This window comes from Gorilla gorilla, chromosome 13 (genome assembly GCF_029281585.2).
Source record: "Gorilla gorilla gorilla isolate KB3781 chromosome 13, NHGRI_mGorGor1-v2.1_pri, whole genome shotgun sequence".
Classification (NCBI taxonomy): domain Eukaryota; kingdom Metazoa; phylum Chordata; class Mammalia; order Primates; family Hominidae; genus Gorilla; species Gorilla gorilla.
In genome coordinates, this window is record NC_073237.2 from 76944395 (window position 1) to 76967988 (window position 23594).

The window sequence follows — 23594 nt, forward strand, 5'->3', positions numbered from 1 at the left end:
CCTGAATGTCTATATCTCTTTGAAGACTTCGGAAGTTTTCAGCAATCATTTTATTAAATAAGCTTTCTGTCCCTATCTTTGTCTCTTTTACTTCTAGAATTTCATAATGTAAACATTTGATCGTTTAATAGTGCCTCATAAGTCTTGTTGGCTGTCTTCATTCACTCAGTTTCATTTCTTTTTCTTTTTAACTCTAACTGGGTAATTTCAAAACACCTATCTTCAAATTCAGAGATTCTTTCTTCTGCTTGAGCTAGCCTGCTATTGAAGCTTTCTATTGTATTTTTATTGTATTTATTGGATTCTCTTCAGCCAAGATTTCTGTTTTTTAGGACATTCATTTCTTTGTTAAATTTGTCATCATAAACTATTTTTCTAATTTTGTTGAATTGTCTCTATTATTTAGTGTCATGCTGAGTTTCCATAAGATTATTATTTTACATTCCTTTCCAGGCAATTTGTAAATTTTTTTCTTTGATATCAGTTACTGGAGAGTTATTAAGTTCCTTTAGTGTTCTTGCTTCTTCCAGTTTCTTGTGTTCCTGAATTCATATCCACACATCTGGTAGAACAGTCACCTCTTACAAACTCTGCAGAGTGGCTTACATAGAGAATGTCTATCACCTGTAGGTAAGTCTTAGTGTGGCAGTTGGGAAGTATGTGATGACTCTGATTTTGAGTAGATCCAGTGATACAGCCTTTGTCCAGCTTCTTCAGCTGTGGTCATCATAGTAAATGTGGGTGCCTCAGTGTCCTAGGCTATAGGAGTTTGTGGCAGCAGTGGTAGTAATGTAGGTTGCTAAGGTCCTCAGTGTCAAGTGCTTTTGGGGTACTCCTATTCTTATTTTCCCCAAAGGTATCCCCCTTGGTATCAGATCTGACATAGCTTACAGGCAACTACAGTGGCACTGGATCTTAGGGGGCATTTGCTCAGAGAATATGGAGTTGAGGTCACAGTCTCAGGGTCCCATTAACCTGTTGTGGCAACTGGGTCTTTGGATGCAGGTTCACTCTATGAGGCCAGGTTGGATGAAGTTTGGCCCCAGAGTTGAAGTCTGTGACTCTCAGGCACCCCCTAGCAGCTTTGGTTCAGGGCACCAGGTTTCAGTTTTGATTCTGACCCTTGGGTCGGGGAACAGCAATGACTTTGTTCAAGGGAAGGAGTGCTTTGGGGCTTTGAGCCTGTGGAACAGGGCAAGGCTGTAATTCAGGAATCAGAGCCAATAAGGCATAGTGGCAAACTGGGTCCAAGGGGATGAGGCACCATGTAGTGGTAACTTCGGACCCTGGGATTGAGACATAGCAGTATGCCAGATTCTATGAGGCCACTTTCAGCATCAGCCAGAACCTTGGAATGGTACATAACAGCTATTACTTGGGCCCTGCTGGGCAAGGAACAGCACAGCAATGACTCCACTCTCCAAAGAGGTGGGTGTCTCAGCATCTCAGACTCTAAGTGAGCTAGTCCAGATACAGGAAAGTAGAGTACTAGGGTTATTTGGCCTGTAGGGCAGAGTGTCTCAGCTCAGCTACTGCTCTGTTTCCCTGAGACATAGAGTACTATATCAGCTCACTCCTCAGGTGTGTGGTTTTTCAGCTTAGCCAAAACACTTCATTCCCCAACAAGTGATGCCCCACTTTAGCTTAGGCCTGGGGGCACGATTGCTTTGGCTGACCAGGGCACCTTTTCCTTGGGATGCAAGGCACTGGTTCAGCTTAGGCACCTGGGAGCATGTTTGCTTTGGGTGGCCAAGGCACCATTTCCTGAGAGGCAGAATGCTGCTTCAACTGAGGCACTGGGAAGAGTGGACTGTGACTGCTCTGGGTGGCAAAGGTTCTGTTTTCCTAGGAGGCAGGGCAACACTTCAGTTAAGTCCCAGGGAGGTGGGACTTCCCTGGGCAATCAAGGCAGCATTTCCCAGGGATGCCAAGTGTTGCTACAGCTCTGACACATGGGGCCAAGGCACAGCAGCAACCCAGAGGGGTAGATATAGTGGCTGTATAGCTTGACCCCACAGAGTAGGATGTAGCAGCAGCTCAGTGGTGGGGTGGTGGGCCACTAGGTGGGGGTGGTTCAGCCACAGCAAAGCCTCAGAGATGGAAGAATACTGTGGTCACTCAGCCCTGGAGCAGGACATACTCCAGCAGTAGTTGTAGTCCCAAGATGGCAGATGGTATGGCACAATAGACACATGGACCACAGTGGGTATAGCACAGTGTAGGCTCCTTGTCTAGGGGGAATACAGTTGTGTGGACTCCACACAGCTCGCTCAGCTAGATTTAGAGCCTGTGAAGACTGCAGAGTCCCCCAGTGTTGAATACTGTAGGTTTACAAGGTATTGATTGGGGCAGCTGGGGTTCCCTTGCTTACCTTTTCCCTGGAGTAAGAAGTCCCTCCTGGTTCTGAGCTGATCATGGCTGGGGAATGGGGCAGTGGAGGCCAGCTGTTTCCTTCTGTTCTCTATGTGGCCATCCTGGGTTTCTGTATTCTACAGGGTTTCTGCTGCAGCTTTGATGTGCTCCAGCACTCTCCTTTAATTATTTTCATAAAAATGTAGTTGGTTATTTCTTGTTTTGGCTGCCTTTCTGGAGGAAAGACTGCCAAGGGCTTCTAGTTCACCATCTTGTTGCCATCACTCCCTCCTTCACTGGCGAAGATTAAATTCACTGTATACAGAATTCTAGATTGGTGGTCTTTTTCTTTCATTACGTTAAATATTTCACTTCTCTCTCTTCTTTCCTGCTTGATAAAGGAAGCAGGAAAGAAGAGAGAGAAGTGAAACATTTAATTCCTGTAGTAATTCTTTTTTTTTTCAATTGACAAATATTTAATGGATATTTACTATATATATGTTCACAGTCTTCTCCATTGAGGACTTCTTGATAAGCAGCGCGTTTGCTTATGCAAATAACATATAAATATATAATTCCTTTGCTTTTTGGCAGTAACTATTTCTATCTTCATCCCTCCTACCATGGCCCCAGTCCAGGCCATCATCGATTCCAGCCTGGAATGATCCTTTTTTCTTAGCGACATTGTTTTGAAAGATTTTATATACTAAATAAAATGTTCTGGGCCGAGGCAGCTGGATTACTTGAGGCCAGGAGTTCTGAGACCAGCCTGCCCAGCACGGTGAAACCCCATCTCTACTGAAAATACAAAAATTAGCTGGGTATGCTGGCGGGGGCCTGTAATCCCAGCTCAGGAGGCTGAGGCAAGAGAATCGCTTGAACCCTGGAGGCAGAGTTAGCAGTGAGCCATGATCGCACCACTGCACTCCAGCCTAGGCAACAGAGTGAGACTCTGCCTCAAAATAAATAAATAAACAAATAATTAAATAAAATAGTCTAACAATTTATTTCTTATATGTATTAGTCAAAAATAAATATTTGGTAACTACAGCTTCTGAGTATATGAAACAAGTTGTATTCATTCATTCCTGGGGATACAAGGGTAAAAAGATCGAAGTTCCTGACCTTCAGCTAGCAGTCTAGTGAAGGAGAAGACAGGAAATTGATTATGTTGAAGTGTGGCAAGCTCTGTAGCAGAGGATGGCACCAGAAAGGAGGGTGTTAACTGTCACAGACAGGCCAAGTCTTCATTAAGAAAGTACTGTCTAAGCTGAGTATTGAAAAATGAGAAACTAACTAGGTTATGAGCAACATGAAAATTTAGGAAGATGTGAGAGAGCATATTTCATGCCTCATGAAACAAAGATGAGGCGTGATTTGAGGAATGTGGCAGGGATGAGGTTGCAAAGGAAGACAAAGGCTTGATTACAAAGAACTTTGAATGCCTAAATTATAAACGTTTTGAGGAGGTATGATCAAATCTGCATTTGAGAAAGACCACCCAGTGGCTGTGTGTTTGGACCAAAGGGCCAAGACTATAGGTAGTCTATAGACAAGGGAAAAAGTTGAGGCTGCAATAGATGATAGCCTGAACTGAGGCCATGGTAGGAGGAATGAAGACTGAAATCATTACTGCCAAAAAGCAAATGAATGATACCTTTATTTATTTATTTATTTATTTATTTTATTATACTTTAAGTTTTAGGGTACATGTGCACATTGTGCAGGTTAGTTACATATATATACATGTACCATGCTGGTGTGCTGCACCCACCAACTCATAACTCATCATCTAGCATTAGGTATATCTCCCAATGCTATCCCTCCCCCTTCCCCGGCCCCACCACAGTCCCCAGAGTGTGATATTCCCCTTCCTGTGTCCATGTGATCTCATTGTTCAATTCCCACCTATGAGTGAGAATATGCGGTGTTTGGTTTTTTGTTCTTGCGATAGTTTACTGAGAATGATGATTTCCAATTTCATCCATGTCCCTACAAAGGACATGAACTCATCATTTTTTATGGCTGCATAGTATTCCATGGTGTATATGTGCCACATTTTCTTAATCCAGTCTATCATTGTTGAACATTTGGCTTGGTTCCAAGTCTTTGCTACTGTGAATAATGCCGCAATAAACATACGTGTGCATGTGTCTTTATAGCAGCATGATTTATAGTCCTTTGGGTACATACCCAGTAATGGGATGGCTGGGTCAAATGGTATTTCTAGTTCTAGATCCCTGAGGAATCGCCATACTGACTTCCACAATGGTTGAACTAGTTTACAGTCCCACCAACAGTGTAAAAGTGTTCCTATTTCTCCACATCCTCTCCAGTACCTGTTGTTTCCTGACTTTTTAATGATTGCCATTCTAACTGGTGTGAGATGGCATCTCATTGTGGTTTTGATTGCATTTCTCTGATGGCCAGTGATGATGAGCATTTTTTCATGTGTTTTTTGGCTGCATAAATGTCTTCTTTTGAGAAGTGTCTGTTCATGTCCTTCACCCACTTTTTGATGGGGTTGTTTGATTTTTTCTTGTAAATTTGTTTGAGTTCATTGTAGATTCTGGATATTAGCCCTTTGTCAGATGAGTAGGTTGCGAAAATTTTCTCCCATTTTGTAGGTTGCCTGTTCACTCTGATGGTAGTTTCTTTTGCTGTGCAGAAGCTCTTTAGTTTAATTAGATCCCATTTGTCAATTTTGTCTTTTATTGCCATTGCTTTTGGTGTTTTAGACATGAAGTCCTTGCCCATGCCTATGTCCTGAATGGTAATGCCTAGGTTTTCTTCTTGGGTTTTTATGGTTTTAGGTCTAACGTTTAAGTCTTTAATCCATCTTGAATTGATTTTTGTATAAGGTGTAAGGAAGGAATCCAGTTTCAGCTTTCTGCATATGGCTAGCCAGTTTTCCCAGCACCATTTATTAAATAGGGAATCCTTTCCCCATTGCTTGTTTTTCTTAGGTTTGTCAAAGATCAGATAGTTGTAGATATGCGGCATTATTTCTGAGGGCTCTGTTCTGTTCCGTTGATCTATATCTCTGTTTTGGTACCAGTACCATGCTGTTTTGGTTACTGTAGCCTTGTAGTATAGTTTGAAGTCAGGTAGCGTGATGCCTCCAGCTTTGTTCTTTTGGCTTAGGATTGCCTTGGTGATGCGGGCTCTTTTTTGGTTCCATATGAACTTTAAAGTAGTTTTTTCCAATTCTGTGAAGAAAGTCATTGGTAGCTTGATGGGGATGGCAATGAATCTATAAATTACCTTGGGCAGTATGGCCATTTTCACGATATTGATTCTTCCTACCCATGAGCATGGAATGTTTTTCCATTTGTTTGTATCCTCTTTTATTTCCTTGAGCAGTGGTTTGTAGTTCTCCTTGAAGAGGTCCTTCACATCCCTTGTAAGTTGGATTCCTAGGTATTTTATTCTCTTTGAAGCAATTGTGAATGGGAGTTCACTCATGATTTGGCTCTCTGTTTGTCTGTTGTTGGTGTATAAGAATGCTTGTGATTTTTGTACATTGATTTTGTATCCTGAGAATTTGCTGAAGTTGCTTATCAGCTTAAGGAGATTTTGGGCTGAGACAGTGGGGTTTTCTAGATATACAATCATGTCGTCTGCAAACAGGGACAATTTGACTTCCTCTTTTCCTAATTGAATACCCTTTATTTCCTTCTCCTGCCTAATTGCCCTGGCCAGAACTTCCAACACTATGTTGAATAGGAGTGGTGAGAGAGGGCATCTCTGTCTTGTGCCAGTTTTCAAAGGGAATGCTTCCAGTTTTTGCCCATTCAGCATGATATTGGCTGTGGGTTTGTCATAGATAGCTCTTATTATTTTGAAATACATCCCATCAATACCTAATTTATTGAGAGTTTTTAGCATGAAGGGTTGTTGAATTTTGTCAAAGGCCTTTTCTGCATCTATTGAGATAATCATGTGGTTTTTGTCTTTGCCTCTGTTTATATGCTGGATTACATTTATTGATTTGCGTATATTGAACCAGCCTTGCATCCCAGGGATGAAGCCCACTTGATCATGGTGGATAAGCTTTTTGATGTGCTGCTGGATTCGGTTTGCCAGTATTTTATTGAGGATTTTTGCATCGATGTTCATCAAGGATATTGGTCTAAAATTCTCTTTTTTGGTTGTGTCTCTGCCCGGCTTTGGTATCGGAATGATGCTGGCCTCATAAAATGAGTTAGGGAGGATTCCCTCTTTTTCTATTGATTGGAATAGTTTCAGAAGGAATGGTACCAGTTCCTCCTTGTACCTCTGGTAGAATTCAGCTGTGCATCCATCTGGTCCTGGACTCTTTTTGGTTGGTAAACTATTGATTATTGCCACAATTTCAGATCCTGTTATTGGTCTATTCAGAGATTCAACTTCTTCCTGGTTTAGTCTTGGGAGAGTGTATGTGTCGAGGGATGTATCCATTTCTTCTAGATTTTCTAGTTTATTTGCGTAGAGGTGTTTGTAGTATTCTCTGATGGTAGTTTGTATTTCTGTGGGATCGGTGGTGATATCCCCTTTATCATTTCTTATTGCGTCTATTTGATTCTTCTCTCTTTTTTTCTTTATTAGTCTTGCTAGTGGTCTATCAATTTTGTTGATCCTTTCAAAAAACCAGCTCCTAGATTCATTAATTTTTTGAGGGGTTTTTTGTGTCTCTATTTCCTTCAGTTCTACTCTGATTTTCATTATTTCTTGCCTTCTGCTAGCTTTTGAATGTGTTTGCTCTTGCTTTTCTAGTTCTTGTAATTGTGATGTTAGGGTGTCAATTTTGGATCTTTCCTGCTTTCTCTTGTGGGCATTTAGTGCTATAAATTTCCCTCTACACACTGCTTTGAATGCGTCCCAGAGATTCTGGTATGTTGTGTCTTTGTTCTCGTTGGTTTCAAAGAACATCTTTATTTCTGCCTTCATTTCGTTATGTACCCAGTCGTCATTCAGGAGCAGGTTGTTCAGTTTCCATGTAGTTGAGCAGTTTTGAGTGAGATTCTTAATCCTGAGTTCTAGTTTCATTGCACTGTGGTCTGAGAGACACTTTGTTATAATTTCTGTTGTTTTACATTTGCTGAGGAGTGCTTTACTTCCAAGTATGTGGTCAATTTTGGAATAGGTGTGGTGTGGTGCTGAAAAAAATGTATATTCTGTTGATTTGGGGTGGAGAGTTCTGTAGATGTCTATTAGGTCTGCTTGGTGCGGAGCTGAGTTCAATTCCTGGGTATGCTTGTTGACTTTCTGTTTCGTTGATCTGTCTAATGTTGACAGTGGGGTGTTAAAGTCTCCCATTATTAATGTGTGGGAGCCTAAGTCTCTTTGTAGGTCACTCAGGACTTGCTTTATGAATCTGGGTGCTCCTGTATTGGGTGCATATATATTTAGGATAGTTAGCTCCTCTTGTTGAATTGATCCCTTTACCATTATGTAATGGCCTTCTTTGTCTCTTTTGATCTTTGTTGGTTTAAAGTCTGTTTATCAGAGACTAGGATTGCAACCCCTGCCTTTTTGTGTTTTCCATTTGCTTGGTAGATCTTCCTCCATCCTTTTATTTTGAGCCTATGTGTGTCTCTGCACATGAGATGGGTTTCCTGAATACAGCACACTGGTGGGTCTTGACTCTTTATCCAATCTGCCAGTCTGTGTCTTTTAATTGGAGCATTTAGTCCATTTGCATTTAAAGTTAATATTGTTATGTGTGAATTTGGTCCTGTCATTATGATGTTAGCTGGTTATTTTGCTCATTAATTGATGCAGTTTCTTCCTAGTCTCAATGGTCTTTACATTTTGGCATGATTTTGCAGTGGCTGGTACTGGTTGTTCCTTTCCATGTTTAGCGCTTCCTTCAGGAGCTCTTTTAGGGCAGGCCTGGTGGTGACAAAATCTCTCAGCATTTGCTTGTCTGTAAAGTATTTTATTTCTCCTTCACTTATGAAGCTTAGTTTGGCTGGATATGAAATTCTGGGTTGAAAATTCTTTTCTTTAAGAATGTTGAATATTGGCCCCCACTCTCTTCTGGCTTTTAGGGTTTCTGCCTAGAGATCTGCTGTTAGTCTGATGTGTTTCCCTTTGAGGGTAACCCGACCTTTCTCTCTGGCTGCCCTTAACATTTTTTCCTTCATTTCAACTTTGGTGAATCTGACAATTATGTGTCTTGGAGTTGCTCTTCTCGAGGAGTCTCTTTGTGGCATTCTCTGTATTTCCTGAATCTGAATGTTGGCCTGCCTTGCTAGATTGGGGAAGTTCTCCTGGATAATATCCTGCAGAGTGTTTTCCAACTTGGTTCCATTCTCCCCCTCACTTTCAGGTACGCCAATCAGACGTAGATTTGGTCTTTTCACATAGTCCCATATTTCTTGGAGGCTTTGCTCATTTCTTTTTATTCTTTTTTCTCTAAACTTCCCTTCTCACTTCATTTCATTCATTTCATCTTCCATCGCTGATACCCTTTCTTCCAGTTGATTGCTTTTGCTCCTGAGGCTTCTGCATTCTTCACATAGTTCTTGAGCCTTGGTTTTCAGCTCCATCAGCTCCTTTAAGCACTTCTCTGTATTGGTTATTCTAGTTATGCATTCTTCTAAATTTTTTTCAAAGTTTTCAACTTCTTTGCCTTTGGTTTGAATGTCCTCCCGTAGCTCAGAGTAATTTGATCGTCTGAAGCCTTCTTCTCTCAGCTCGTCAAAGTCATTCTCCATCCAGCTTTGTTCCATTGCTGGTGAGGAACTGCGTTCCTTTGGAGGAGGAGAGGCGCTCTGCGTTTTAGAGTTTCCAGTTTTTCTGTTCTGTTTTTTCCCCATCTTTGTGGTTTTATCTACTTTTAGTCTTTGATGATGGTGATGTACAGATGGGTTTTTGGTGTGGATGTCCTTTCTGTTAGTTTTCCTTCTAACAGACAGGACCCTCAGCTGCAGGTCTGTTGGAGTACCCTGCCCTGTGAGGTGTCAGTGTGTCCCTGCTGGGGGGTGCCTCCCAGTTAGGCTGCTTGGGGGTCAGGGGTCAGGGACCCACTTGAGGAGGCAGTCTGCCCGTTCTCAGATCTCCAGCTGTGTGCTGGGAGAACCACTGCTCTCTTCAAAGCTGTCAGACAGGGACATTTTAGTCTGCAGAGGTTACTGCTGTCTTTTTGTTTGTTTGTGCCCCGCCCCCAGAGGTGGAGCCTACAGAGGCAGGCAGGCCTCCTTGAGCTGTGGTGGGCTCCACCCAGTTGGAGCTTCCTGGCTGCTTTGTTTACCTAAGCAAGCCTGGGCAATGGCGGACGCCCCTCCCCCAGCATCGCTGCCACTTGCAGTTTGATCTCAGACTGCTGTGCTAGCAATCAGCGAGCTCTGTGTGCATAGGACCCTCTGAGCCAGGTGCAGGATATAATCTCGTGGTGCACCATTTTTTAAGCCGGTCTGAAAAGCGCAATATTAGGGTGGGAGTGACCCGATTTTCCAGGTGCGTCCGTCACCCCTTTCTTTGACTCGGAAAGAGAACTCCCTGACCCCTTGAGCTTCCCAGGTGAGGCAATGCCTCACCCTGCTTCGGCTCGTGCACGGTGCGCGCACCCACTGACCTGCGTCCACTGTCTGGCACTCCCTAGTGAGATGAACCCGGTACCTCAGATGGAAATGCAGAAATCACCTGTCTTCTGCGTCGCTCACGCTGGGAGCTGTAGACTGGAGCTGTTCCTATTCGGCCATCTTGGCTCCTCCCCCCCTGTAGTAATTCTTATTGTTTCTTTATAGGTAAGATGTTTTCTTCTCTCTGGCTTCTTTCAAGACTTTTTTGTCTTTGATTTTCTGCATTTAAATATGATAGGCTGAGATACACACTTATATTTTGTTTGCTTTTTTTGGTTTATTTTTATATTTGTCATGTTTAGGACTTGCTGAGTTTCATGAATCTGTGGTTTGGTGTCTGTCATTGATTTTGAAATGTTCTCAGTCATTATAACTTCAAATATTTCTTCCGCTTAATACATTCTTTCTTCTTCTAGTAATTCAGTTATACTTCTATTTTTTTCATAATTCTTGGATGTTCTGCTGTATATGTGAGTGTGCATGCATGTGTGTGTATGCATGTGTATGTGTGTGTATGTTTTATTGTCTTTTCTCTGTGCATTTCAGTTTTGGGAGTTTGTATTGACTATCTTCAAGCTCACTGATTCTTTCCTTGGCCATGTTCAGTCTACTCATAAGCTCATAAAAGTCATTCTTAATTTATGTTACAATGTTTTTTATTTCTAGTAGTTTCTTTGAACATTTCCTTAGAATTTCCATCTCCTTGTTTATATTAACCATCTGTTCTTGCATGTGGTCTCCTTTTTTTCATTAAAGCACTTAGTAAGTTAATTATGAATTATCATTAATTGATAGTTATTAATTATATTTTCCATGTCTGATAATTCCAACTTTGAACTTCTCTCTGAATCTGGTTCTGATGCTTGCTTTGTCTCTTCAGGCTGTGTTTTTTCTTGTCTTTTGGCATGCCTTGAATTTTGTTAATGTATTTTATTGTATTATTTTTAGAGGTTTTAGTGTGAGTATGTTAATCTTGCTAGGAGTTTGGCTACATTTAGTGTTTGCTGTAGGTGCCAGAGACTTTAAATTCCTTTTGTATTGTTGTTTTTGTCTTCCCTTTTGACTTTGAGTTTCACTAAATTCAGAGTCTGTTTATTGAAGATTTTTCATCTGAAAGCATGTTGTGTGTGGGAGGGAGGAGTGTTTAACATCTTATGATTAAATCTCGGTCTTCTACTGCGTTTATGTCTCTGGGTTGTGACCTTCACAAGTATATCTTAGGTTGCTTCCCACCTCCCACCCCACAGCCCACAAGCCTGGAAGACTAGGGAGCACTAGACTGGGAGAAATGACCTGCTGCCATAGGTGAGATAAGACTTGGTAAATTACTTTCTCCTGAAATTAGGCCTTCGTTATGGAGAATGCTATGTGTGTATTTCATAAAGATTACTCTTTACGAGGGGATTTCTTTTCTACCCTTTACCATGCCAGATTCATGAGGGGAATTTTTTTTCACCCTTTATCATGAAACCCTAGTTTCTAGAGGTAACATTTATAAAAGGGTGAGTGCATCTCCTAAGGCTAAGGCTTTTAGAAGTTTCTCAACTGCACTAGTTCACACTCAGCTTCCAGGCACTTCATCAAAATCACCATTTAAGTGCACCTACTAGTTTATGGCTCCAGCGGCCTGCTCCACATGAAAACAGCTTACTTGTGACTCTGATTTTCCCATCTTCCCAAACTATAGGGTGTTGTTTTATCCTGCAAACTCAACTTTCTGAAGGATTCATGAAAGTCATTGATCTTCAGGTTTTTTTCAACTTTTTCTTTTAAAACAGAATTTGACAGCTTCCAAACTCTTTACATATTGAAGATAAATCTGAAAGTAACTATACATAAATATTCCTTTATATTTGTATCTATATATTGTATCCATATAATTCAAATATATTATGGAAAAATACATTTTAATAAGATCAGAAAAATACTTAGGTTGAATATAAGAAAAAATGTAGAAAGGCCAATTCTTCCCAAATGAATTTCTGAATTTAATGTAATTTTAACAAAAATACCAAAGGTATTTTTGGAAGTGGATAAGCTTATTCTAAATTTTACATGAGAAACAAAGAAGAATGACCATCAAAATTCTGAAGCAAATGCATAATGTGGTTGAATCCAGATTTACATAACAAATGTAAAGTAAGTAATAGAGTTGGATAGAATGCAGAATTATTCATTTATTCAATAAATATTTAATGTGTGCCAAAAGTAGGTCATTCACTGTTCTAAGCATCTTGCATAGAGGAATGAAGAAATCAGAAAAAATTATTTGCCCTCACGAAGCTTATATTCTAACAGGGAAAGACAGAGATCATAAAAAATATGCAAAATATCAAATATATTAGATGATGGAAACTCCAATGGAGAAAAAGTAAAGCAGGAAGGGGAACCAGAAATGCTGGGGAGAGGATATAAAATATTAAATAGTGTGGTTAAGAAAAGTTTTACTGATGAAGTGACATTTGAGCAAATATGTGAAACAAGTCATGGAATATGCTATGGAGATATTTGTAAATACTCTAAGAACAGGAAACACTAAGTAAAGGTTCTGGTGCAAAAAATGCTTAGTATTAGGTTGGTGCAAAAGTAATTGTGGTTTTTGCCTTTGAAAGTAATGACAAAAACCACAATTACTTTTGCACCCACCTAATAATCCTCAGAGTAACCTAAAGGTAAACTAGGAGTTGAAAGAACCACAGTGAAAATGCTAAGCAATGAGGTCAGAGAATTAAGAAGTCAAGGTCATCTGTAGTTCTGTAGATCACTGTAAGAATGGTGACATTTCATCTGAGTTTGAGAATCCATGGAAAGAATTTGAGCAAAGTAGTGTCATAATCTGACACTTACGTGAGAGAAGTGGTGAGTGAACCATTATCTAGGCTCAAAATAAATGATATACATTAATTTTTAGATATATTGTCTAAAATAGAAACATTTTTAACAGGTTCAGTTAAAATTTTTCTGTACAAAGTCTCTTTGCCTTTTATAATTTCTCTTACATATTTTATTTCTGCTTTTAATCAATAAATTGTGTGCTGTTCTTCAAAGTGTTACCTTTTCTTATATATTTTAAGACATGTTATTAAAAGTATAAAATGCCACAAATAGATCATTATCCCTGCTATTTTACCTTAAGTAAAACATATTACATAAAATATTCCAATGATTAATGGAATTAGTATATATTCTTAAATTTAACTGAAATGAAATATTTAATTGATATTTAACTGAAATAAAATGTTTTCTGATACAAATCAATGTTTCAGTTCCTTTGAAAACTAGGATTTCAATTTGTTTAGGGTAACTAAGGCACATATAAAACTTCTTCCCTTCCAATTTATACCTTTAAATGTTAAAGAATGTGTTTATATAATTATTTATTACCCATATACACTTAGTGAGTACCTGCTAGAAACTGATAAATTCTCTGTGTTGACTATATAGAAAATCATCCCCCAAAATGCTCCCAGATTGTCATATGCAGTGATGCAGCAAGATGTAATGGATATTCACATTTTAATGATTCTTGTCATGCTGTTCTAATATTTCTCTAAGCTGTTTTCTGAAGCATTTTAATTTATTGTATTTTTTGTAACTTATTACATTTGCACCCTGAGGCTAGCTAGTGAAGGATGCCATTTTGAAAATGAAAGAAATAAATAGAAGTTGAATTGCCAACACATTTGTTTCCAGGTCTTTTGGAAATAAAAAGTTGTGAGAGATCTAAGGAATTATTATGAGGAAGTATCTTATTTAGCATTCCACTAATAATACCATGGAATGTGCCAAACTGGCATTAAATACACCCAATACAATATTCCCAAGGCTATCTGCTATCTCAGATCAAGTGGATACTCTAGAAAAAAACAGTGTTAACCACTGTTATTCTTCAAGTACTTTTCAAGTTTAAATTACTTGAGCATGAGAATTAGTAAAATACATTGGGATGGCAATGTTCAGTTATTTACTTTTACTCTCAGTAAAAAATTTACCCTGGCTTGTTAAGGAAGGACATTTTGAAAACTCAGTGTCACCTATATTAATAATTCGTAATGACAGCTAAATAATAAATATGACTTACAGGTTTTGTTATTGAGTTGTTGCTCAATGAAATCCTGGAGACAAGAGAATTTCCCTTAAAATTCTCCAATTTTCCTAATTTCTGTAAATAGTTAAAATAGGCATATTAAATACCATAACTCCATACCAAAATAATCCATTTATATTAATATATTTCTTTCTTCAAAGAGAAGTTGGGGATAACTCTATAGGTGCCACTAAGTGCTAGAGAACAAAAAAAAGAGCAAGTAAATCCATGGGGATCAGATCAACTCATTCTTATTAGCTTAAAATAATGTTTTTGTTTTAAAGGTAAGATAAAGAAACCAAAATCAAATAGTGATTGCTATCAATTATAGTATTTTGTCCCAGTTTATGTTCTCATATAATTAGTAACAGCCTCTTTCGCTTTCAGCACATTTTCCCTATCTGGAAAATACATTATAATGGTCATTGTATTCATCAAAAAGCATAGATATTTAACATGAATTGTTACTATGATAATTTTCCACGAACCAAAAAAAGTGACATACTTTCTTTTTAATAATTTTTATCAGAGAAATAATACAGGAAACATTATGGTAAATTTTAGATAGAAATAAAGCTTTTTAAAACAAATTTCTGTAAGAATTTTACTTAAATTTGACCCTACTGAGAAATAAAATTTTGATTCTAATAGTCAAGTAAAAGACAATGATATGAAGTATGTATGTATATTGAGGAGCCATGGAAGAGAAGAGATCTTAATTATGTATTAATAAAAATTAACATTAGTCTCTTTACAAGTTTATACTTAAACAGATAATTTCTGTTTGAATACACTTCTTTAAAATTTGGATTTAGATTAACTTGTACCTGTAAATTATTGTTTGCCTTTATGGAATTTTTGAAGTTTGTATTTGAAAAAGTATTTATAGAATATCAGATAGACCCTGAAGACTTAAGGGCTTTGGCAAAGTTGCAGAAAGATCTAGACTGATGATTACACAGCCCTAACAGAATTTTGGAAAATGTTCTGATGATGTCAAGTACTACATGATGGTTTTATTTGTACTGTAAGTTGCAACCTGCTCTTTTCCAGAAGATTGATATTCCAATGTCAATCATTCTGAAAGAGTTTAATCCAGGGACAAGGAATAATGACTTGAGATAGTTTTAGAACTTCTTAAAGAAAAGCAAAATCCTTATTCTTTGGCCTAGTTGTGGTTTGGTTTTTAGTTTTTAAAATGACAGGATAAATGGCACTTCATTTTTGATGATCACGTTAAATAAGCTTGCCATGCCACATAGCAGGCCGGATGCTGGATAGGACAGTGAATTGTAAGGCACTCTGACAAAGGCCCTAGGCTTCTTTAGTTGTAAGATACTCTCTATTTTACTGTATCAAAAACTTTTAATGGATACTCTTTAGATTTATAGTCTCTTGTGATGTCTGAAATTTGGGTGAAAGAGTAATTGCATTCTCTAGACAGAATAAAAAAAGAAGATTGCTCCAACTGCTTGAAATAGGTGGAAAAATTTTTTAGCCCTGCTAGTCAGCAAAAGAATATGAGGAAATTCATCCTAATAATGCATGAAAAAGTTATCTGACATAACATAAAAATAATATGGGGATGTTTGTAGAGTTAATTATAGAAATATAAACAAGATAGCTTCATGTCATGATTGGGGCAATAGAAAATTTAACAGAGATTCTGCTTCCAGACAAGATGGAGTAAAAGGAATTGTATTTGTCCTCCTGTGTAAAACAACAACAAAAAGACTGTAAAAAATATAATAAAGTTTTCAATACATTGGACATCAGACAAGATGGAGTCATACCTGACAGAGAAAAAAAACGTGTTGAGTCCTATATTTGTCTCAGTTTATTGTCTGGAGAATTTGAATGCCATGGACTGGGGAATGGAAACACAACTGGAGCCCAGTGATATCCCTGAGATGCAGAAAACAGAGTTGGGAGCCTGGATAAGCCAAGATAAATAGAGTTTGCCAGGGCCGAGTCCCAGAGGGGAAAAAATTGCACTGAAAGAAAGCCTCAGAGATCTGCAGAGGGCCTTCTTTAGTTCTCAGCTGAGGACTGAGCAGCACATGCAAGTGAGGAAACTATCCAAGGTCCAGGATAGAACCACTTAAACGATGGGAGGGAAACATTTCTGAAACTCACACATAGTCGGCATAATTCATTTTCTCACTAGCCAGAGGTAAATCCCTCAAAATTCATGGGACATTGGAATTGGCCTGAGAATTAGCAGTGAAAATTAGCCCTGTACTAAGTGTTCCTCTGGTATTACCTTTAAAATGTCTAAAAGCAATACTGAAAAGAACCTAATTGATTTTGGGAACTTAAACTACTGAAAACAAAAATGAAGAATATTTCTAGGAATTTAAAAAAATTGAGTATACAATATTGTAAAATATGCGATGTTTAGCATCCAATGAAAGTTAAAAGTCATGCAAAAAAAAACCCAGTTTTTAAAAAACAGACTTGTAATGATAAGAATAATCAATAAAAAATGATGCCAAAATAAAAACAATGTGTGAATTTGTAGACAAGGACATTAAAACAATTCTACAACAAGATTTTATATGTTCAAGAAGCTAGAGGAAAATTGAACATAAGCAGAAATATAAAAGATATAATAAAAACCCACCCTAAATTTTGGCATAAAAACTACATCTGTGTAGTCCCAGCTACTCAGGAGGCTGAGGCAGAATGGTGTGAACCGGAGAGGTGGAGCTTGCAGTAAGCCGAGATAGCACCACTGCACTCCAGTGTGGGCGACAGAGCGAGACTCCATCTTAAAAGAAAATGTGGCACATATACACCATGGAATACTATGCAGCCATAAAAAGGATGAGTTCATGTCCTTTGTAGGGACACGGATGAAATTGGAAATCATCATTCTCAGTAAACTATCGCAAGGACAAAAAACCAAACACTGCATGTTCTCACTCATAGATGGGAATTGAACAATGAGAACACATGGACACAGGAAAGGGAACATCACACTCTGGGGACTGTTGTGGGGTGGGGGGAGGGGGGAGGGATAGCATTAGGAGATATACCTAATGCTAAATGACGAGTTAATGGGTGCAGCACACTAGCATGGCACATGTGTACATATGTAACTAACCTGCATATTGTGCACATGTACCCTAAAACTTAGAGTATAATAAAAAAAAACAATGAGATTAACAGCAGATAGAGGCTACAACAGATAGACTACACAAAACTAGTGAACTCAAAGATTCACCAACAACTAATCAAAGTAAAATACAGAAAGAAAACAGATGAAACAAATAATCAAAGTAAACAAGACATGAGTGAGCTACAGGGCAACTTCCAGCTGCCTATTATATTTGTAAAGACCATAAGGAGAAAGGGGACAAATTTTTTTTGAAAATATAAAGAATTAAAATATTGTAAATATGATGAAACCTATAAACTCATGCATTTGAGAGGTCAACACACTCCAGATAAAAAACATGAAAAAAACTACACCAGGGCATATCATAAACAAATCATTTAAAAGTAGTAATTTTAGAAATCTTAATTAAAAGCCGCCAAAGATAAAAGACATGTTACATGCAGAGAAACAAAGGTAAGGAAGACAGATTTCTCATCAGAAACAGCTGGTGCCAGAAGATGTTGAAGTAATATATTTAGAGTACTGAAAGAAAAGAAGTTAAGTGTATAATTCTATATGTGGCAAAAACACCTACAAACGGAGGCAAAATAAAAACTTTCTCAAATAAACTATAGATGAAAGCATTCATCACCATTGGAACTGCACCTTAAAAAGTATTAGAAAAATTCCTTCAGGAAAATGTAAAATGATACCAAATGAAAGTATGGATCTGCAAAAAAGAAGTTAGCAATGGTAACCATGTGGGTAAATCTAATTTTAAATAAAATGTTTAAATTTCTTTAAAAGATTATTAATGAAATATTCACCAAGAAAAGCCATATTCTGGTTCATGAAATAACTCTTAATAGGTTCAAGATAATTGAAATCACACAGAATATTTTCTTTGATTCTAATTGAATGCAGAAGCAGATTTAAAGAAAAATATATTACCTCACAAGCAGGATTCATTACAAAAATGCAAGTCTTCTTCAACATACAATAATCAATGTAAATTATCATATTGGAAAATTAATATGAAAAACATGTTTATATCAATAGTTGCAGAAAAGCATTTGACAAAGTTGAATAACCACTCAGCATAAGTAGGAATAAAAGGGAACTTCCTTACACCATTAAAAGATAAATACAAAATACCTTCGACTAACATCATACTTAATGGCGAGAGACTGAACACTTGCTCTATAAGATAGAGGATAAGTTAATGACGTCCTCTCTCACCACTCCTATTCAACATCATACTGGAAATCTTAGCTAGTAAAATAAATTTTACAAAGGAAAGAAAAGGTATACTAATTAGAAAGTAGGAAATAAAGCTGTTTTTATTTGCAAATGATGTGATTGTCCTTGTAGAAACTGCCCACAAAACACTCCAAAAAAAAAATCCTAGGCTAATAAATGAATTTAGGAATGTCTCAGGAGTTAAGCTGAATACACATGAGTCAATTGCTTTCCTATATAACAGCAATAAAAAAAATTGAAGTAAAAATACCACTTATAATTGAAATAAAGCAGGTCAAGCATGGTGGTCAACACTTGTAATCTCAATGCTTTGCAAGGCCAAGGCAGGAGGCTCATTTGATGCTAGAAGTTCAAGACCAGCCTGGGCAACATAGTGAGACATTACTTCTATGAAAAAAAAACTTAGTCTAGCATGGGGACTTGTGCTTGTAGTCGTAGCTACTTGAGAGGCTGAGGCAGGATGATCACTTGAGCCCAGGAGTTTGAAGCTGCAGTGAGATGTAATTGTACCATTGTACACCAGCCTGGGTAACAGAGCAAGACTCTGTCTCTAAAATATTTACTATATTTACATATATATCTTATATATGGTATTTATATATGACATATATCATATATATCATATATATCATTTATATATATCATATATTTATATATATCATTTATATATATCATATATATCATATATATCATTTATATATCACATATATATCATTTACACATACATCATATATATCATTTATACATCATATATATATATCATTTATATATATATATCATATATATGGATCAGCAGGCACCACCCAGACCTGTAATCTGGCTCAACTAGTTCTGCTGTCACACCCAGGAAAAGAAGACATTAAGAAAACCTAACTTCAACCCCCTATGATTCCATCTCCAACCTGACCAATTAGCACTCCCTACTTCCCAAGCCCCTACTCACCAAATTATCTTTAAAAACTCTGTTCCTGGAATGCTTGGGAGACTGATTTGGGTAATAACAAAACTCTAGTCTCCTGCATAGCCGGCTCTGAATAAATTTACTGTTTCTCCATTGCAATTCCCCTGTCTTGATAAATTGGTTCTGTCCAGGCAGTGGGCGAGGTGAACACATTGGGCTGTTACAAATGAATGAATGACTAAACAAACAAATGGCATCCAAATGAGAAAGAAGGAGGTACGAGTATCTCAATTTTTAGATGGAATAATCTATACATACAAATTCCAAAGAATCCACAAGAAAACTACTAGAGCTAATAAACAAATTCAGGAAAATTTCAGAGTACAAGATCAACACAGAAAAATTAGCTGTGATTTTATATACCAAAATAAACAATTAAAAAAGTTTTGGGTAGTTTAATTTGCAATGACATGTAAAAGAATAAAATATATAGGAATAAATTTAACAAAGTTGATGAAAGACTTGTACAATGAAAATACAAAACACTGCATAAAGGATTTTAAACTAAGTAAGTGGAAAAATACAGTTTCATGGTTAGGAAGAGTTAACATTGTTAAGATTTCAAAACTACCGAAAGTAATCTGCAGAATTAATGCAATCACTATCAAAATCACAGCAAGGCTGTTTTTGCAGAAATGAAAAATCTATCCTCAAATTCATATGAGATCGCAATGGACCTGCTATGGTGTGAAAGTGTCCCCTCTAAAACTTAGGTGTTGCCAATGTGATAATTTTAAGAAGTGGGGCTCTTAGTTCCTTGTTTGATAATTGTGTTTCATAATTTGTGTTTACATGGTGTTTGGGTCTGTTGATTGTCTTTTCTCATTTGAGTTGGGATTTTCCCGATTCTTGGTACATCGAGTAATTTTGAACTGCATATGGTAGATTACAAGTATGTTATGAGACTCTCTTTTCCATTTAAATATTCTATCAGGCAGTTGACAGAACACACATCATGATTACTTTAGTAGGTTAGTAGATTGTTCAAACGGAAGTTTAGTTTTTCAAACCTTTGCCATGTTATTCTAGTCTGTCCATTTGCAGTCTACCCAGGCTGTAATCTGAAATCTGAGTAGTATTCCACACTTGAGTTGAGTTATCAAACCTTTGCTATGCTGTTTCTGGCTTTCACAAATGGGCTGCTTAGAGTTTGGCCCAGGATTTCATACAGAGGTTTAGAGAATCACTTTATCTAACTCTGTTCTTTCCATGGTCTTTCTTCCACTGTCTAGTTGGGAGGGAAGAGGGTGCTATTGCCTCATTATTTGGGGCAAGAATGGTGACTCTGGCTCTGCCTATAGTCTCCAAACTTGCAGTTCCCAGTGGGGAAGGAAAGTGGTGCCACTATGACGCTGCAGAGATGGGATGGGGCCGGGCTCTGCTTTTAGTGTCGAGTGGCTTAGTGCCTGATGGGAAGGGGTAGGGCCATGACTTTTTAGACTGCTCATCTGGAATAAAGCAGGTATAGTTAGGATGTTTCTGTCTGGCTTAGATGCCCTTTTCACCATCCTTTGGCTAGAGAGGGCAGGCTTCTTGTGGGACTTTTTACCTGTGCCTATTTTTGTTTCCTGATTGCAGACCTCTCCAACAACCAGGCTGGAATTAGAAAAAAAAAAAAAAAAAAAAAAAAACCTCAGATAACTCACTACTAGGTCATTCCTCAAGTTTTGCAGGCCCTAGCTGATTTGCCTCCTCCCCACAGTGCCCATCTTTCGGCCTTATCTCAGGAACTAAATTGTCAAAATAAAAATATTTTTTTTCTTTGGTAATTACAAAAATAATATGTTGATAAAGAGCATTAACAAATTGTTAAAATTGAATGTCTATCTCTGAAATTTTAGAAGGTAGATAATTCTTCCCATATTATATACTTTATATATATCTTCATTCTAACCATGTAATGTATTTATATTTGGGAAAAAGAAATATTAAAAATAAATGCAAATTTAAAATAGAAAAAGTGGCCTTTTACGTGAGATAAAGGCTGGACAGTTCCAAGACAATTATTATTATCATTATTTTTGAGACAGAGTCTCACTCTGTTGCCAGGCTGGAGTGCTGTGGCGCGATCTCGGCTCACTGCAACCTCCAAATCCCTGGTTCAAGCAATTCTCCTGCTTCAGCTTCCTGAGTAGCTGGGATGACAGGCACGCGCCACCACGCCTGGCTAATTTTTGCATTTTTAGTAGAGATGGAGTTTCACTATGTTGGCCAGGATGGTCTCGATCTCCTGACCTCGTGATTCACCCGCCTTGGCCTCCCAAAGTGCTGGGATTACAGGTGTGAGCCACCACACCTGGCCGAAGGCAATTATTTATGCAGGTATTTTTTATTTCTTTTCAGGCCAACAGTGAGACACAACTTATTTTCAATTTCTGATTTCTTAAGAATGTACAAATTTTATTAATTTTTAAGATTTAATTATTAAGCCTTTATTTGCTAAAAATACAGGGTTTTGCACTTAGTAATTAATGCAGCCAATTCAGAGATTTGACTCTAAGATAAACATTAATAGCCAAAATGGAATAGTCAGTCAATATGAGTGTGTACGTATAGATCCGATAGGTGTGTGTGTGTTCTAACTCAGTTCAACAAACATTTATTGAATTTACTTTATTGAATTTTAATGTAAATGTACAAAACAAATATTTATAACCTATGCAAATAGCAATGAAACAGATTTCTGCCAAAAATTATGCAAGTGATCATTGTAAAAAAATAGCTGAAAGTAAACAGATCAGAAAACAAAGTGTGAAATTTTCATTTCTAGGAACTTTCATTAAGACAAAAGTTGCTTTTAGTCAAAGATTTTCAATATCAAAAAATGTTGAAAGTGCACATCTTAATATTAAACAGCACTAATTAGTAATAGCGTATGTATTGCTTTCCATTAATGGAGCCATCCTCACCATTTAAATATAGAGGCTCATCAGCATTTCCAAATGTCCATCAAAGGACTGAAATTTGGATTATTACTATGAGCTCCTTACTAAAATAATTTGTCTTAAAACCACAATTATAATATTCAGAGGTAACTTTATCTGGCATCCTTATCTTCTCCCAGTATTAATAGGAATAATTTTTGTTTGCCTGACTTAATTTCTCATCACAACCATTGATTAGTTTTATGGTTTCTATCTGAGAAGCAATATAAAAATATAATTTACAATGTGTTATTTCTCTTCTGTATAATTCACAATCAACAAAATGCTAATGGTATTAGCATTTGTGGTATTTACCATTAATAAAGATTTATGCATACTTCAGACTTATTGACACCATCAGATCCATCACTCTTGAATCGGCTGTGTTACAACTAATGTGTTTTGCATTAGCTTTGGAGCTCTACAGAACATTACTAGGTGCTATATAGTTTTATGTCTATATTTAAGTCTTCAATCCATCTTAAGTTAATTTTTGTACATGGTGAATGGCAGGGGTCCGGTTTCAATCTTCTGCATATGGCTAGCCAGTTATCCCAGCACCATTTATTGCTTCAGGAGTACTTTCCCCATTTCTTGTTATTGTTGACTTCATTATTTGTGCAGCTTTATTTCTGGGTTCTCTATCCTGTTCCATTGGTCTATGAGCCTTTCTTTTTCTCCCTCCCTCTCAGCATGCCAATTTCTTTTAAAGAAGCACCTCTTATAGCCCTCTACCAGCCCTGCTTACTTACAGAAGTGGTCACAAGAGTCAGATAGGATCAACATGTAATGTAAATATAAATGTAAATAATAATGTAAATGTAAATGTGAATAATAATGTAAATGTATTCTTTTACACTGCTGAATGTCAGAGTCTGAAATCAAGGTGTTAGCAGGGATGCATTCTTCTGCAGGCTTTGGGGAAGAATTCATTTCCTTGTTTTCTCCATATTTTAGACCCATCTGCATTCCTCAACTCATGGCCTCTTCCTTATACCACTCTCACTTTTTGTTTCTATTGTCACATCTTCTTCTATTGTTGCATTTGGCTCATGCAGCTAACCTAGGATAATCTCACCATCTCCAGATCCTTAACTTAATCACTTCCGCAAAGTCTGTTTTACCATGGAAGACAACATATTCACAGGATCTAGGGTACAGGACATAGCCATTCTTGGGGTGCCATTATTCAGCCCACCACATCACTTAACTATATTTTATTCTAGATTCAGCTAATAATAAGCTATGTGACCTGGAGTATGACATGTTATGTTACTGGGCCTCAATTTCCTGAACTGTAAAAGTAAGAGGCAGGTGAATATGATCCATAAATTATTTCATC